Source organism: Cherax quadricarinatus, chromosome 18 (genome assembly GCF_038502225.1).
Source record: "Cherax quadricarinatus isolate ZL_2023a chromosome 18, ASM3850222v1, whole genome shotgun sequence".
In the NCBI taxonomy this organism is placed as follows: Eukaryota; Metazoa; Arthropoda; class Malacostraca; order Decapoda; family Parastacidae; genus Cherax; species Cherax quadricarinatus.
This window is the reverse complement of record NC_091309.1, coordinates 47,037,601-47,051,700: the sequence shown is the minus strand read 5'-3', so window position 1 is coordinate 47,051,700 and position 14,100 is coordinate 47,037,601.

The window sequence follows — 14,100 nt, the reverse complement described above, 5'->3', positions numbered from 1 at the left end:
GAGTTGAATGCGGTAGGAACTTGTCCTGCAGTGAGTTGAATGCGGTAGGAACTTGTCCTGCAGTTAGTGGAGTGCGGTAGGAACTTGTCCTGCAGTGAGTGGAGTGAGGTAGGAACTTGTCCTGCAGTTAGTGGAGTGCGGTAGGAACTTGTCCAGCAGTTAGTGGAGTGCGGTAGGAACTTGTCCAGCAGTTAGTGGAGTGCGGTAGGAACTTGTCCTGCAGTGAGTTGAATGCGGTAGGAACTTGTCCTGCAGTGAGTGGAGTGCGGTAGGAACTTGTCCAGCAGTGAGTGGAGTGCGGTAGGAACTTGTCCTGCAGTGAGTTGAATGCGGTAGGAACTTGTCCTGCAGTTAGTGGAGTGCGGTAGGAACTTGTCCTGCAGTGAGTGGAGTGAGGTAGGAACTTGTCCTGCAGTTAGTGGAGTGCGGTAGGAACTTGTCCAGCAGTTAGTGGAGTGCGGTAGGAACTTGTCCAGCAGTTAGTGGAGTGCGGTAGGAACTTGTCCTGCAGTGAGTTGAATGTGGTAGGAACTTGTCCTGCAGTGAGTGGAGTGCGGTAGGAACTTGTCCAGCAGTGAGTGGAGTGCGGTAGGAACTTGTCCAGCAGTTAGTGGAGTGCGGTAGGAACTTGTCCAGCAGTTAGAGGAATGCGGTAGGAACTTGTCCTGCAGTGAGTGGAGTGCGGTAGGAACTTGTCCAGCAGTGAGTGGAGTGCGGTAGGAACTTGTCCTGCAGTTAGTGGAGTGCGGTAGGAACTTGTCCAGCAGTTAGTGGAGTGCGGTAGGAACTTGTCCAGCAGTGAGTGGACTGCGGTAGGAACTTGTCCTGCAGTGAGTTGAATGCGGTAGGAACTTGTCCTGCAGTGAGTTGAATGCGGTAGGAACTTGTCCTGCAGTTAGTGGAGTGCTGTAGGAACTTGTCCTGCAGTGAGTGGAGTGAGGTAGGAACTTGTCCTGCAGTTAGTGGAGTGCGGTAGGAACTTGTCCAGCAGTTAGTGGAGTGCGGTAGGAACTTGTCCAGCAGTTAGTGGAGTGCGGTAGGAACTTGTCCTGCAGTGAGTTGAATGCGGTAGGAACTTGTCCTGCAGTTAGTGGAGTGCGGTAGGAACTTGTCCAGCAGTTAGTGGAGTGCGGTAGGAACTTGTCCAGCAGTGAGTGGACTGCGGTAGGAACTTGTCCTGCAGTGAGTTGAATGCGGTAGGAACTTGTCCTGCAGTGAGTTGAATGCGGTAGGAACTTGTCCTGCAGTTAGTGGAGTGCGGTAGGAACTTGTCCAGCAGTGAGTGGACTGCGGTAGGAACTTGTCCTGCAGTTAGTGGAGTGCGGTCGGAACTTGTCCTGCAGTTAGTGGACTGCGGTAGGAACTTGTCCAGCAGTGAGTGGACTGCGGTAGGAACTTGTCCTGCAGTGAGTTGAATGCGGTAGGAACTTGTCCTGCAGTGAGTTGAATGCGGTAGGAACTTGTCCAGCAGTGAGTGGAGTGCGGTAGGAACTTGTCCAGCAGTTAGAGGAATGCGGTAGGAACTTGTCCTGCAGTGAGTGGAGTGCGGTAGGAACTTGTCCAGCAGTGAGTGGAGTGCGGTAGGAACTTGTCCTGCAGTGAGTTGAATGCGGTAGGAACTTGTCCAGCAGTGAGTGGAGTGCGGTAGGAACTTGTCCAGCAGTTAGAGGAATGCGGTAGGAACTTGTCCTGCAGTGAGTGGAGTGCGGTAGGAACTTGTCCAGCAGTGAGTGGAGTGCGGTAGGAACTTGTCCAGCAGTTAGTGGAGTGCGGTAGGAACTTGTCCTGCAGTGAGTGGAGTGCGGTAGGAACTTGTCCTGCAGTGAGTTGAATGCGGTAGGAACTTGTCCAGCAGTGAGTGGAGTGCGGTAGGAACTTGTCCAGCAGTGAGTGGAGTGCGGTAGGAACTTGTCCAGCAGTGAGTGGAGTGCGGTAGGAACTTGTCCAGCAGTTAGTGGAGTGCGGTAGGAACTTGTCCAGCAGTGAGTTGAATGCGGTAGGAACTTGTGCTGCAGTGAGTTGAATGCGGTAGGAACTTGTCCAGCAGTGAGTGGAGTGCGGTAGGAACTTGTCCAGCAGTTAGAGGAGTGCGGTAGGAACTTGTCCTGCAGTGAGTTGAATGCTGTAGGAACTTGTGCTGCAGTGAGTTGAATGCGGTAGGAACTTGTCCAGCAGTGAGTGGAGTGCGGTAGGAACTTGTCCTGCAGTGAGTGGAGTGCGGTAGGAACTTGTCCAGCAGTTAGAGGAGTGCGGTAGGAACTTGTCCTGCAGTGAGTGGAGTGCGGTAGGAACTTGTCCAGCAGTTAGTGGAGTGCGGTAGGAACTTGTCCAGCAGTGAGTGGAGTGCGGTAGGAACTTGTCCAGCAGTGAGTGGAGTGCGGTAGGAACTTGTCCTGCAGTGAGTGGAGTGCAGTAGGAACTTGTCCAGCAGTTAGAGGAGTGCGGTAGGAACTTGTCCAGCAGTGAGTGAAGTGTGGTAGGAACTTGTCCTGCAGTGAGTGGAGTGCGGTAGGAACTTGTCCAGCAGTTAGAGGAGTGCGGTAGGAACTTGTCCAGCAGTGAGTGAAGTGCGGTAGGAACTTGTCCTGCAGTGAGTGGAGTGCGGTAGGAACTTGTCCAGCAGTTAGAGGAGTGCGGTAGGAACTTGTCCAGCAGTGAGTGGAGTGCGGTAGGAACTTGTCCAGCAGTTAGAGGAGTGCGGTAGGAACTTGTCCTGCAGTGAGATGAATGCGGTAGGAACTTGTGCTGCAGTGAGTTGAATGCGGTAGGAACTTGTCCTGCAGTGAGTGGAGTGCGGTAGGAACTTGTCCAGCAGTTAGAGGAGTGCGGTAGGATCTTGTCCAGCAGTGAGTGGAGTGCGGTAAGAACTTGTCCAGCAGTCAGTGGACTGCGGTAGGAACTTGTCCAGCAGTGAGTGGAGTGCGGTTGGAACTTGTCCAGCAGTGATTGCAGGGAGGCAGGAACTTGTCCAGCAGTGAGTGGAGTGCGGTAAGAACTTGTCCAGCAGTGAGTTGAGGGAGTTAGGAACTTGTCCAGCAGTGAGTGGAGTGCGGTAGGAACTTGTCCAGCAGTGATTGCAGGGAGGCAGGAACTTGTCCAGCAGTGAGTGGAGTGCGGTAGGAACTTGTCCAGCAGTGAGTGGAGTGCGGTAGAAACTTGTCCAGCAGTGAGTGGAGTGAGGTAGGAACTTGTCCAGCAGTGAGTGGAGGGAGGTAGGAACTTGTCTAGCAGTGAGTGGAGTGCAACAGGAACTTGTCCAGCAGTGAGTGGAGTGCGGTAGGAACTTGTCCAGCAGTGAGTGGAGTGCGGTAGGAACTTGTCCAGCAGTGAGTGGAGTGCGGTAGGAACTTGTCCAGCAGTGAGTGGTGTGCGGTAGGAACTTGTCCAGCAGTGAGTGGAGTGCGGTAGGAATTTGTCCAGCAGTCAGAGGAGTGCGGTAAGAACTTGTCTAGTAGTGAGTGTGGTAGGAACTTGTCCAGCAGTGAGTGGAGTGTGGTAGGAATTAGTCTTGCAGTTAGTGGAGTGCGGAAGGAACTTGTCCAGCAGTGAGTGGAGTGCGGTAGGAACTTGTCCAGCAGTGAGTGGAGTGCGGTAAGAACTTGTCCAGCAGTGAGTGCGGTAGGAACTTATCCAGCAGTGAGTGGATTGAGGTAGGAACTTGTCTAGCAGTGAGTGGAGTGCGGTAGGAACTTGTCCAGCAGTGAGTGGAGTGAGGTAGGAACTTGTCCAGCAGTGAGTGGAGGGAGGTAGGAACTTGTCCTGCAGTGAGTGGAGTGCGGTAGGAACTTGTCTATCAGTGAGTGGAGTGTGGTAGAACTCGTTCAGCAGTGAGTTGAGTGTGGTAGAACTTGTCCAACAGTGAGTGGAGTGCGGTAGGAACTTATAAAGCAGTGAGTGGAGTGCGGTAGGAACTTGTCTATCAGTGAGTGGAGTGTGGTAGAACTTGTGCAGCAGTGAGTTGAGTGTGGTAGAACTTGTCCAGCAGTGAGTGGAGTGCGGTAGGAACTCACCCAGCAGTGACTGGAGTGCGGTAGGAACTTACCCAGCAGTGAGTGGAGTGCGGTAGGAACTTATCCTGAAATGAGTGGAGTGCGGTTGGAACTTCTCTAGCAGTGAGATTAATGTGGGAGGAACTTGTCCAGCAGTGAGTGGATTGCGGTAGGAACTAGTCCAGCAGTGAGCGGAGTGCGGTAGGTTCATTCATTCATTCATTAGAGATTTGCCGGTACTTCCGGCCCGGGTCTTCTCCAGATGGTGACCCGGCGGTGGCTCCCGGGGCGGGGGTGTCGTTCGTCTTCTTCATTCTTCTATCTTCTCTGTTGGGCCCTCCGGTTGGAGGGTAACTTCTTCTTCTATCTTGCATTGACTCCCCAAGTGGGGAGTGTCTTCTTGCTTGGGATCTTCGATGTCACAGTTGGGCAGAGGCAGAAAACAGGGTCCCATTGGAGCCACACCCCAGCTTTAGCAGGCAGCAAAGTGCTGGGGAAACTTGTCTTGACGGTGGTGCTAGAAGAGGGGATCCTCTTCAGCAAGCTGATTATACCTGTTCCTCAGTGCTATGTGGTCGATTCCAGCATTGTTGAAGGCAGTGTAGATTTTGTTGGCAAATTCTTGTAAGTGAGGATTCACAGTGTCTTTGTTATCCTGCCCACGTTCTGGAGTTTGCATTGGGTTCTTCTTCTGGTTGGATGTGCAGTGTCCACCACTCTTGCCCTTTGTTTCTTATTGCCGTGGGGGATTGGCGGCGGCCTGGGGAGCTGCAGCTCTTGGTTCTTGAGTTTTGGGATTCTTGACCTTGACTCCTTGGTGTGGTGTAGCAGTAGTAGCGGTGTGGGGAGTTGCAGCCCTTGCTTCTTGCGTTTTAGCTTTCTTGGATGGCGGTTGAGTTGTCCGAGGCAAGGCCTCGGCTTGGACAGTTGCGGTGGTGGTGGAGGCAGGAGGTGGTAGTGGAGGCAGGAGGTGGTGGACTCTCATTGGTGGAATTCACCGCCGTATCAGTAGTCTCAGACTGGTCCATCTCTATCAGGTGGAGGTTGTGACAGTGGTGGCACAGCAGTTAAGCTGGCAATATTTGCAGTGGTTTGTAGGATCTCAGTGGAAGGTGGAGATGCAGGGAATGTGAGTTCAGGCATGTTGTTGAGTTTGAATACTTCGTTGATGGTGGAGTTGAAGGAGCCAGGCTCAGCTGCATTCTGTACATGAGCATACATGATGCAACATAGGATCTTGGTGGGATCGGCAGCAGGTGCTGTGAGGAAGGTAGTAGGAGCAGCTTGCGTGGCTTGTAGGATCTTGGTAGTGTCTGCTTGAATCTTGGCAATAGCAGAATATGTGGTTGCTTGTGGTTTGGGCTTCTGTTGTTGCTGTTGTTTCTTGAGTATGTCCCTTCTGATAGGGCACCTTGCAGCAAGAGTATGATGGTCATCCTTGCAGTTCAAGCATTGCGGTGGGGAAGCAGTAGTGCAATTCTTGAAGTCGTGGCCCTCAAGGCCAAAGGTGGAGCAGTACTTCTTGTCTTTGGCAGGGCAGTTTTTGGTGATATGCTGGTATGAGTAACAGTTATAGCACTGTGGGATTTGTTGGTATTTTTCTGCTTCAATGAAGGCTGGGTTGATAAGGAAGTAGTGTATAGCCAGGCCCTCAGCGAGGGCGCTGGCTGCCATGTTGACGTCACTGAAGGTGACCTTCAGCATGGAGGAGGCGTTGGGTATCTTGGTAAGAAATTCCACCTTGGCCCAGGAATTCTTTGCTTCAATGGACAACTTGATCTCTTCAGTAGTTTGTGTAGTGATGAGCCTGTCGAGTCTCTTGAGGAACACAGTTCTTCTGGCCCTCAGTGCTGGTGAATTCAGAACAGAGAATCCATGATCTTGTAGAGTGGACACAGCAGTAGTGGTGAGTAGTTTCTCGGCCTCGGTGTCGTCAGTACAGATGATAATGAAGGCTTCTTTGAGTGATAGAATCACATTGCACTTAACGTGCAATCTGCCACTAACGACAGATGCAAGTTGAGTCGTTGATTGTTCCACTCGCTGGCTGAATCTTTACTCTATTAGAGTAATACATCGTGGGTAGCAGTGTTCCCCTCCCCAACGGGGATCGTGAGTGCGGTAGGAACTTGTCCAGCAGTGAGTGGAGGGAGGTAGGAACTTGCCCAGCAGTGAGTGGAGTGCGAAAGGAACTTGTCCAGCAGTGAGTGGAGTGCGGTATGAACTTGTCCAGCTATGAGTGAAGTGCGGTAGGAACTTGCCCTGCAGTGAGAGGAGTGTTGTAGGAATTTCTTCTGCAGTGAGTGGAGTGTGGTAGGAACTTGTCCAGCAGTGAGTGGAGGGAGGTAGGAACTTGTCCAGCAATTAGTGAAGTGCGGTAGAAACTTGTCCTGTAGTGAGTGGAGTGCGGTAGGAACTTGTCCTGCAGTGAGTGGAGTGCGATTGGAACTTCTCTTGCAGTGAGTGGAATGCGGCAGGAACTTGCCCAGCAATGAGTGAAGTGCGGTAGGAACTTGTCCAGCAGTGAGTGGAGTGCGATAGGAACTTGTCCTGCAGTGAGTGGAGTGTGGTAGGAACTTGCCCAGCAGTGAGTGAAGTGCGGTAGGAACTTGTCCAGCAGTGAGTGGAGTGCGGTAGGAACTTGTCCTGCAGTGAGTGGAGTGTGGTAGGAACTTGCCCTGCAGTGAGTGGAGTGCGGTAGGAACTTGCCCTGCAGTGAGTGGAGTGCGGTAGGAACTTGCCCTGCAGTGAGTGGAGTGCGGTAGGAACTTGCCCTGCAGTGAGTGGAGTGCGGTAGGAACTTGTCCTGCAGTGAGTGGAGTGCGGTAGGAACTTGTCCTGCAGTGAGTGGAGTGCGGTAGGAACTTGTCCTGCAGTGAGTGGAGTGCGGTAGGAACTTGTCCTGCAGTGAGTGGAGTGCGGTAGGAACTTGTCCTGCAGTGAGTGGAGTGCGGTAGGAACTTGTCCTGCAGTGAGTGGAGTGCGGTAGGAACTTGTCCAGCAGTGAGTGGAGTGCGGTAGGAACTTGTCCTGCAGTGAGTGGAGTGCGGTAGGAACTTGTCCAGCAGTGAGTGGAGCACGGTAGGAACTTGTCCAGCAGTGATTGGAGTGCGGTAGGAACTTGTCCAGCAGTGATTGGAGTGCGGTAGGAACTTGTCCAGCAGTGAATGGAGTGAGGTAGGAACTTGTGTCCAGCAGTGAATGGAGTGCGGTAGGAACTTGTCCAGCAGTGAATGGAGTGCGGTAGGAACTTGTCCAGCAGTGAATGGAGTGCGGTAGGAACTTGTCCAGCAGTGAGTGGAGTGCGGTAGGAACTTGTCCAGCAGTGAGTGGAGTGCAGTAGGATCTTGTACAGCATTGAGTGGAGTGCGGTAGGAACTTGTACAGCAGTGAGTGGAGTGCGGTAGGAACTTGTCCAGCAGTGAGTGGAGTGCGGTAGGAACGTGTCCTGCAGTGAGTGGAGTGCGGTAGGAACTTGTCCAGCAGCGAGTGGAGTGCGGTAGGAACTTGTCCAGCAGTGAGTGGAGTGCGGTAGGAACTTGTCCAGCAGTGAGTGGAGTGCGGTAGGAACTTGTCCAGCAGTGAATGGAGTGCGGTAGGAACTTGTCCAGCAATGAGTTGAGTTCAGTAATAACATGTCCAGCAGCGAGCGGAGTGCGGTAGGAACTTGTCCAGCAGTGAGTGGAGTGCGGTAGGAACTTGTCAAGCAGTGAGTGGAGTGCGGTAGGAACTTGTCCAGCAGTGAGTGGAGTGCGGTAGGAACTTGTCCAGCAGTGAGTGGAGTGCGGTAGGAACTTGTCCAAAAGTGAGTTGAGTGCGGTAGGAACTTGTCCAGCAGTGAGTGGAGTGCGGTAGGAACTTGTCCAGAAGTGAGTGGAGTGCGGTAGGAACTTGTCCAGCAGTGAGTGGAGTGCGGTAGGAACTTGTCCAGCAGTGAGTGGAGTGCGGTAGGAACTTGTCAAGCAGTGAGTGGAGTGCGTTAGGAACTTGTCCAGCAGTGAGTGGAGTGCGGTAGGAACTTGTCCAGCAGTGAGTGGAGTGCGGTAGGGACTTGTCCAGAAGTGAGTGGAGTGCGGTAGGAACTTTTCCAGCAGTGAGTGGAGTGCGGTAGGAACTTGTCCAGAAGTGAGTGGAGTGCGGTAGGAACTTGTCCAGCAGTGAGTGGAGTGCGGTAGGAACTTGTCCAGCAGTGAGTGGAGTGCGGTAGGAACTTGTCAAGCAGTGAGTGGAGTGCGGTAGGAACTTGTCCAGCAGTGAGTGGAGTGCGGTAGGAACTTGTCCAGCAGTGAGTGGAGTGCGGTAGGAACTTGTCCAGAAGTGAGTGGAGTGCGGTAGGAATTGTCCAGCAGTGAGTGGAGTGCGGTAGGAACTTGTCCAGCAGTGAGTGGAGTGCGGTAGGAACTTGTCCAGCAGTGAGTGGAGTGCGGTAGGAACTTGTCCAGCAGTGAGTGGAGTGCGGTAGGAACTTGTCCAGCAGTGAGTGGAGTGCGGTAGGAACTTGTCCAGCAGTGAGTGGAGTGTGGTAGGAACTTGTCCAGCAGTGAGTGGAGTGTGGTAGGAACTTGTCCAGCAGTGAGTGGAGTGCGGTAGGAACTTGTCCAGCAGTGAGTGGAGTGTGGTAGGAACTTGTCCAGCAGTGAGTGGAGTGTGGTAGGAACTTGTCCAGCAGTGAGTGGAGTGCGGTGGGAACTTGTCCAGCAGTGAGTGGAGTGTGGTAGGAACTTGTCCAGCAGTGAGTGGAGTGCGGTGGGAACTTGTCCAGCAGTGAGTGGAGTGCGGTAGGAACTTGTCCAGCAGTGAGTGGAGTGCGGTGGGAACTTGTCCAGCAGTGAGTGGAGTGTGGTAGTAACTTGTCCAGTAGTGAGTGCGGTGCGGTAGGAACTTGTCCAGCAGTGAGTGGAGTGTGGTAGGAACTTGTCCAGCAGTGAGTGGAGTGTGGTAGGAACTTGTCCAGCAGTGAGTGGAGTGCGGTGGGAACTTGTCCAGCAGTGAGTGGAGTGTGGTAGGAACTTGTCCAGCAGTGAGTGGAGTGCGGTGGGAACTTGTCCAGCAGTGAGTGGAGTGCGGTGGAAACTAGTCCAGCAGTGAGTGGAGTGCGGTAGGAACTTGTCCAGCAGTGAGTGGAGTGCGGTAGGAACTTGTCAAGCAGTGAGTGGAGTGCGGTGGGAACTTGTCCAGCAGTGAGTGGAGTGCGGTAGGAACTTGTCCAGCAGTGAGTGGAGTGCGGTAGGAACTTGTCCAGAAGTGAGTGGAGTGCGGTAGGAACTTTTCCAGCAGTGAGTGGAGTGCGGTAGGAACTTGTCCAGAAGTGAGTGGAGTGCGGTAGGAACTTGTCCAGCAGTGAGTGGAGTGCGGTAGGAACTTGTCCAGCAGTGAGTGGAGTGCGGTACGAACTTGTCAAGCAGTGAGTGGAGTGCGGTAGGAACTTGTCCAGCAGTGAGTGGAGTGCGGTAGGAACTTGTCCAGCAGTGAGTGGAGTGCGGTAGGAACTTGTCCAGAAGTGAGTGGAGTGCGGTAGGAACTTGTCCAGCAGTGAGTGGAGTGCGGTAGGAACTTGTCCAGCAGTGAGTGGAGTGCGGTAGGAACTTGTCCAGCAGTGAGTGGAGTGCGGTAGGAACTTGTCCAGCAGTGAGTGGAGTGCGGTAGGAACTTGTCCAGCAGTGAGTGGAGTGCGGTAGGAACTTGTCCAGCAGTGAGTGGAGTGTGGTAGGAACTTGTCCAGCAGTGAGTGGAGTGTGGTAGGAACTTATCCAGCAGTGAGTGGAGTGCGGTAGGAACTTGTCCAGCAGTGAGTGGAGTGTGGTAGGAACTTGTCCAGCAGTGAGTGGAGTGTGGTAGGAACTTGTCCAGCAGTGAGTGGAGTGTGGTAGGAACTTGTCCAGCAGTGAGTGGAGTGTGGTAGGAACTTGTCCAGCAGTGAGTGGAGTGCGGTAGGAACTTGTCCAGCAGTGAGTGGAGTGTGGTAGGAACTTGTCCAGCAGTGAGTGGAGTGTGGTAGGAACTTGTCCAGCAGTGAGTGGAGTGCGGTAGGAACTTGTCCAGCAGTGAGTGGAGTGTGGTAGGAACTTGTCCAGCAGTGAGTGGAGTGTGGTAGGAACTTGTCCAGCAGTGAGTGGACTGCGGTGAGAACTTGTCCAGCAGTGAGTGGAGTGTGGTAGGAACTTGTCCAGCAGTGAGTGGAGTGCGGTGGGAACTTGTCCAGCAGTGAGTGGAGTGCGGTAGGAACTTGTCCAGCAGTGAGTGGAGTGCGGTGGGAACTTGTCCAGCAGTGAGTGGAGTGTGGTAGGAACTTGTCCAGCAGTGAGTGGAGTGCGGTAGGAACTTGTCCAGCAGTGAGTGGAGTGTGGTAGGAACTTTTCCAGCAGTGAGTGGAGTGTGGTAGGAACTTGTGCAGCAGTGAGTGGAGTGCGGTGGGAACTTGTCCAGCAGTGAGTGGAGTGTGGTAGGAACTTGTCCAGCAGTGAGTGGAGTGCGGTGGGAACTTGTCCAGCAGTGAGTGGAGTGCGGTAGGAACTTGTCCAGCAGTGAGTGGAGTGCGGTGGGAACTTGTCCAGCAGTGAGTGGAGTGTGGTAGTAACTTGTCCAGTAGTGAGTGGGGTGCGGTAGGAACTTGTCCAGCAGTGAGTGGAGTGTGGTAGGAACTTGTCCAGCAGTGAGTGGAGTGTGGTAGGAACTTGTCCAGCAGTGAGTGGAGTGCGGTGGGAACTTGTCCAGCAGTGAGTGGAGTGTGGTAGGAACTTGTCCAGCAGTGAGTGGAGTGCGGTAGGAACTTGTCCAGCAGTGAGTGGAGTGTGGTAGGAACTTGTCCAGCAGTGAGTGGAGTGTGGTAGGAACTTGTCCAGCAGTGAGTGGAGTGCAGTAGGAACTTGTCCAGCAGTGAGTGGAGTGTGGTAGGAACTTGTCCAGCAGTGAGTGGAGTGTGGTAGGAACTTGTCCAGCAGTGAGTGGAGTGCGGTGAGAACTTGTCCAGCAGTGAGTGGAGTGTGGTAGGAACTTGTCCAGCAGTGAGTGGAGTGCGGTGGGAACTTGTCCAGCAGTGAGTGGAGTGCGGTAGGAACTTGTCCAGCAGTGAGTGGAGTGCGGTGGGAACTTGTCCAGCAGTGAGTGGAGTGTGGTAGGAACTTGTCCAGCAGTGAGTGGAGTGCGGTAGGAACTTGTCCAGCAGTGAGTGGAGTGTGGTAGGAACTTTTCCAGCAGTGAGTGGAGTGTGGTAGGAACTTGTGCAGCAGTGAGTGGAGTGCGGTGGGAACTTGTCCAGCAGTGAGTGGAGTGTGGGAACTTGTCCAGCAGTGAGTGGAGTGCGGTAGGAACTTGTCCAGCAGTGAGTGGAGTGCGGTGGGAACTTGTCCAGCAGTGAGTGGAGTGTGGTAGTAACTTGTCCAGTAGTGAGTGGGGTGCGGTAGGAACTTGTCCAGCAGTGAGTGGAGTGTGGTAGGAACTTGTCCAGCAGTGAGTGGAGTGTGGTAGGAACTTGTCCAGCAGTGAGTGGAGTGCGGTGGGAACTTGTCCAGCAGTGAGTGGAGTGTGGTAGGAACTTGTCCAGCAGTGAGTGGAGTGCGGTGGGAAGTTGTCCAGCAGTGAGTGGAGTGCGGTGGAAACTAGTCCAGCAGTGAGTGGAGTGCGGTAGGAACTTGTCAAGCAGTGAGTGGAGTGCGGTGGGAACTTGTCCAGCAGTGAGTGGAGTGCGGTAGGAACTTGTCCAGCAGTGAGTGGAGTGCGGTAGGAACTTGTCCAGAAGTGAGTGGAGTGCGGTAGGAACTTTTCCAGCAGTGACTGGAGTGCGGTAGGAACTTGTCCAGAAGTGAGTGGAGTGCGGTAGGAACTTGTCCAGCAGTGAGTGGAGTGCGGTAGGAACTTGTCCAGCAGTGAGTGGAGTGCGGTACGAACTTGTCAAGCAGTGAGTGGAGTGCGGTAGGAACTTGTCCAGCAGTGAGTGGAGTGCGGTAGGAACTTGTCCAGCAGTGAGTGGAGTGCGGTAGGAACTTGTCCAGAAGTGAGTGGAGTGCGGTATGAACTTGTCCAGCAGTGAGTGGAGTGCGGTAGGAACTTGTCCAGCAGTGAGTGGAGTGCGGTTGGAACTTGTCCAGCAGTGAGTGGAGTGCGGTAGGAACTTGTCCAGCAGTGAGTGGAGTGCGGTAGGAACTTGTCCAGCAGTGAGTGGAGTGCGGTAGGAACTTGTCCAGCAGTGAGTGGAGTGTGGTAGGAACTTGTCCAGCAGTGAGTGGAGTGTGGTAGGAACTTATCCAGCAGTGAGTGGAGTGCGGTAGGAACTTGTCCAGCAGTGAGTGGAGTGTGGTAGGAACTTGTCCAGCAGTGAGTGGAGTGTGGTAGGAACTTGTCCAACAGTGAGTGGAGTGTGGTAGGAACTTGTCCAGCAGTGAGTGGAGTGTGGTAGGAACTTGTCCAGCAGTGAGTGGAGTGCGGTAGGAACTTGTCCAGCAGTGAGTGGAGTGTGGTAGGAACTTGTCCAGCAGTGAGTGGAGTGTGGTAGGAACTTGTCCAGCAGTGAGTGGAGTGCGGTAGGAACTTGTCCAGCAGTGAGTGGAGTGTGGTAGGAACTTGTCCAGCAGTGAGTGGAGTGTGGTAGGAACTTGTCCAGCAGTGAGTGGAGTGCGGTGAGAACTTGTCCAGCAGTGAGTGGAGTGTGGTAGGAACTTGTCCAGCAGTGAGTGGAGTGCGGTGGGAACTTGTCCAGCAGTGAGTGGAGTGCGGTGGGAACTTGTCCAGCAGTGAGTGGAGTGCGGTGGGAACTTGTCCAGCAGTGAGTGGAGTGTGGTAGGAACTTGTCCAGCAGTGAGTGGAGTGCGGTAGGAACTTGTCCAGCAGTGAGTGGAGTGTGGTAGGAACTTTTCCAGCAGTGAGTGGAGTGTGGTAGGAACTTGTGCAGCAGTGAGTGGAGTGCGGTGGGAACTTGTCCAGCAGTGAGTGGAGTGTGATAGGAACTTGTCCAGCAGTGAGTGGAGGGCGGTGGGAACTTGTCCAGCAGTGAGTGGAGTGCGGTGGGAACTTGTCCAGCAGTGAGTGGAGTGCGGTAGGAACTTGTCCAGTAGTGAGTGGAGTGCGGTAGGAACTTGTCCAGCAGTGAGTGGAGTGCGGTAGGAACTTGTCCAGCAGTGAGTGGAGTGCGGTAGGAACTTGTCCAGCAGTGAGTGGAGTGCGGTGGGAACTTGTCCAGCAGTGAGTGGAGTGCGGTGGGAACTTGTCCAGCAGTGAGTAGAGTGCGGTGGGAACTTGTCCAGCAGTGAGTGGAGTGCGGTGGGAACTTGTCCAGCAGTGAGTGGAGTGCGGTAAGAACTTGTCCAGCAGTGAGTGGAGTGCGGTAGGAACTTGTCCAGCAGTGAGTGGAGTGCGGTAAGAACTTGTCCAGCAGTGAGTGGAGTGCGGTAGGAACTTGTCCAGCAGTGTGTGGAGTGCGGTGGGAACTTGTCCAGCAGTGAGTGGAGTGCGGTGGGAACTTGTCCAGCAGTGAGTGGAGTGCGGTGGGAACTTGTCCAGCAGTGAGTGGAGTGCGGTGGGAACTTGTCCTGCAGTGAGTGGAGTGCGGTAAGAACTTGTCCAGCAGTGAGTGGAGTGCGGTGGGAACTTGTCCAGCAGTGAGTGGAGTGCGGTAGGAACTTGTCCAGCAGTGTGTGGAGTGCGATGGGAACTTGTCCAGCAGTGAGTGGAGTGCGGTGGGAACTTGTCCAGCAGTGAGTGGAGTGCGGTGGGAACTTGTCCAGCAGTGAGTGGAGTGCGGTGGGAACTTGTCCAGCAGTGAGTGGAGTGCGGTGGGAACTTGTCCAGCAGTGAGTGGAGTGTGGTAGGAACTTGTCCAGCAGTGAGTGGAGTGCGGTAGGAACTTGTCCAGCAGTGAGTGGAGTGTGGTAGGAACTTTTCCAGCAGTGAGTGGAGTGTGGTAGGAACTTGTGCAGCAGTGAGTGGAGTGCGGTGGGAACTTGTCCAGCAGTGAGTGGAGTGTGGTAGGAACTTGTCCAGCAGTGAGTGGAGGGCGGTGGGAACTTGTCCAGCAGTGAGTGGAGTGCGGTGGGAACTTGTCCAGCAGTGAGTGGAGTGCGGTAGGAACTTGTCCAGTAGTGAGTGGAGTGCGGTAGGAACTTGTCCAGCAGTGAGT